General features: G+C 34.6%; 1 pseudogene; it reads right to left on the bottom strand.

The window, feature by feature from the left end:
• Positions 1 to 237: 237 nt before the first annotated feature.
• LOC141416930 (26S proteasome complex subunit SEM1 pseudogene) lies at positions 238 to 397 on the bottom strand (annotated as a pseudogene).
• Between the last annotated feature and the right edge of the window lie 3,463 nt (positions 398 to 3,860).

The following is a 3,860-nucleotide window of genomic DNA, read 5'->3' as shown; positions in this document are numbered from 1 at the left end:
CATATAAATAAAAAAAAGGAACTACATTGCCAAAAAACAAAACAAAACAAAACATTTATTTACTGTTACAAAAACAAAAATAAATCCAAGCAGATAATGAAATAAATATATTTTAAAATGATCACATGCTTTTTTCTCTGTCATAGTATTTATTATGCAGTTAAAGTTTAGGGTACTTCAGTGCTTCTTTTGAATGCTATGAAGTCTGATGTAACCACGTTTCTATAGTTTAGCTTGTTACTGATTAAAGAAGCCATCCTTTACATTGTTGTCATTCTATTATTCTTCAGACACATGTGACTTCATCTTCATGTAAACCAGCCCGGTCTTCTGCAGGAAGCTCCTCTTCTTCCTCTTCTTGGAGACCCTAGCCTACTGGCTGCATTTTGCTTGCCATCATGACCCTCTAAGCCCAATACTAGGGGGATTAGTAGGAAAGTTGGGACCTCTATATCAGATGCGAGAGAAGAGCCTGAAAAGAATATTTTCGAAAAAAGTACAGTTGTAATATTGAAACTTTAGTCAAACGAACCAAAAGATAGAGGGAGAAGACCCAAAGTAATTAGAGATGAGAAAGAGGATTTGACAACAAAAACCAGTGAAATTCAGAGACTCATTACAGAATACTTTGAGAACCGATATTCTAATAGACTTGTAAACCTGGAAGAAGTGGATATATTTCTAGATGCATATAACCTACTAAAATTGAGACAAGAGTATATAAAACACTTAAACAGAGCTATAGCAAATATTAAAATAGAAGCAATAAAAAATAGTCTTCTAACAAAGAAAAGCCCAGGAATAGACAGATTCAGTGCTGGATTATACAAGACCTTTAATGAAGAACTAATTCTAACACTCTTAAAAGTATTACATAAAATAGAAAGGGAAAGAACACTACCAAACTTATTCTGTGAAGTGAGTATGATCGTGATAAAAAAAAAAAAACTAGACAAAGGCACAACAAAAAAGAGAAAATTATAGACCAATTTTCTTTATGATCATAGACTCCAAAATTGTCAATAAAATACTTGCAAACCAAATTCAACAGGACATTAAAAAGATCATACATCATGATCAAGTTGGTTTCATTCCAGGGATGAAAGGAGGTCCAACATATGCAAATTAATAAGTGTAATACAATACATATGTAGAATAAAGGACAAAAATCACATGATCATCTCAACAAAATGCAGAAAAAGCCTTTGACAAAATTCAACATCCCTTTATGATAAAAGCCAATAGGAAATTAGGAGTAAAAGGAATGTATCTCAACCAAATAAAGGTTATGCATGATAAACCTATAGCCAATATAATTCTAAATAGGGAAAATATGAAACAAGTTCCTCTAAAGTCAGGAATAATAAGTCAAGGTGTTCTGTCTTTCCACTCTTACTTAATGTAGTGCTTGAATTCTTAGCTAGGGGAATAAAATCAAGAGAAAGAATTAAACACCAAAATAGCAAACAATTCATTTAGTATATGGGCAAATGAATTGAACAGGCATTTCTCAAAATAAGAAGTATTAATACATGAAAAAATGTTCAACATCCTTACCCATAAAAGAAATGAAAATTAATGTAATACTGAGGCCCCAGTCAGAATGGCAATCATCAAACAAACAAACAATAGCATATGTTGGTGAGGATGTGGAGAAAAGAGATTCTTATCTAATGTTAGTGGGAATGTACATTAGTGCAACCACTGTGGAAATCACTATGGAGATTTCTCTAGAAAAAAAAATAGAACTACCATATGATCCTACAGTCTATTCCTGGGCATACATCTCAAGAAATATGTCAAATATGTACTCAGTTGAGACACCTGCATGTCCATGTTTACAGTAGCACTATTCACAATAATCAAGCTATCAAATCAGAACAAGTGCCCATCAACTGATGACTGGATGAGGAAGATGTGGTACTTATACACAATGAGGTATTATTCAGCCATAAAGATTAAAATTATGTCATTTGCAAGAACATGGATGAAAGTGGAGGTCATCATGTTAAGCCTGATTGAGAAAGAAAAATATAATTTCCTGTTCTCCTTCACATGTAGAATCTAGACTTTAAAAACTAATTATAGGAATGTAAAATGGGGGTTTTGGGGGGTGGGAATGAGCAGGAGTAAGAGGGGTATGAAGAGGGGATTAATATGTATGAAAATTGAATAATGAAATTTGTTAAAAATCACTTAAAGTGGGGGAGGGGGATAAGAAAGAGTAACAGAGAGGGTGAGTTTGACCAAAGAACATTGTATGCATATGTGAAAATACAACAATGAAACCTCTGTGCAATTAATATATGCTTAAAATACTGATGAAAGATTTAAGGTAATATACACAAAATATCTGGAATAATTTAGATACTTGATAGTGGCTTTTATCACCACTTTTTGGAATTAAGAATTATATGGAGAGGTAAGGTGCATCAGAGAAGAAGGAATATAAAGAACCCTTTCCCGAAAAGGCTATGGGAGACACTTTACGCAATAAATGAGCTTTAAAATGTTGAAAAGATCTGGAGAATTTCGAAGGTCGGTGTCAGATTAGTGTTCCACACAGACATATCGTATTCCTCCTGTTTTTTCCATCACTGTCCACGTACGAGCAATTAACATGAGAGAAAAAGCTCTAAATAATCTTTAAGCACACGTTATAGAACAGCAACCTTGGTGATGAGGAATGGGGCAGACATTATAATAACAGGCATGTGGAGAGTGGGATAATTGAAAAGCAGATTTTGGCAGGTGCTCCTTATTTTAAGGTATGATATATTTTCTCCCAGACATTGACAAATTCTGGTAAAATAATGATGTCTGTTGATGATTTATTAATTCAGGCCATTCACTTTAAATACAATAAGAGTCTATGTATTATTTCTGGTATCTTCAATTGTCTAGTGCATCTGATATTATTCTATTGATTGCTCTTTTCCATTGTGTGTCCCAAAGGCAGAGAAGGGCAAACAGCAATCATGAAATATGAATGAGATGCCTCATTAACCTTTGGGCTTTTGAGTACTTGGAAGCAACTAATCTATGTTATTGGCAAGAAATGCCTGGGAGCCCCGCAGTGGGTGCACAGGATATAGGCAGGACAGTTTCCTTTGTGCTGGGTAAACGCTCTGCCAAGGTATGGTGAGGAGCCTGTTCTCACAAAACAGATTCTAAAATTTGAGCAAACAATGCAGAAAGTCTGCTGAAACCGAAATCAGGCCTTTGCCTCCAAAAATTCAGATTCATCACCTGAGGTGGATTTCGGGCATCTGCATTTTAACAAATCTTATGAACCATAAGACTCATGAACCATACTTTGTTGAGCATCACAGGCACCCTTTCAACACGGGAGAATTAAGTTGACAGAACATAGTATTCTTATGATTTTTACCAGAACGTGATGTAGAACTGCTTTTACTTTTGCATATTTTTCACTTAGAATACATTTCCTTCCAAAATACGTGAGATTGGTTCTAAAGTTACTCATCTCCATATCGGCAGAAGCTTCTTTGTGAATAACAAAGTTGCCACGTAGACTACTTAGGGCTTGTTCTCCATATTGTACACTGGTCTTGTAGTACGATGTATAGTCACTATTATGTGAATACTGTCATTTGGAACTGGGAAACTTAAGAATTTACTCTTTAAATGTTGACAATAAAAAATATGACATGACTTTGAAAGCTGACTTCATATGATATTAAAGCAAATAGAAAACACTGCTAGTATGAAAGCATGCAGTGATAAATAGACTAGAACTATAACAGAAGAAGATCAGAAGCTCAGTTTTACAGGAGAAAATGAAAATTGGTTCCAATCACAGCGACTTTACTGGTTCTCTCAGAAGCCACCCATAGTGC

This window comes from Castor canadensis, chromosome 2, assembly GCF_047511655.1.
Source record: "Castor canadensis chromosome 2, mCasCan1.hap1v2, whole genome shotgun sequence".
Taxonomy (NCBI): Eukaryota; Metazoa; Chordata; class Mammalia; order Rodentia; family Castoridae; genus Castor; species Castor canadensis.
This window is presented reverse-complemented; position numbering and strand designations above follow the sequence as displayed.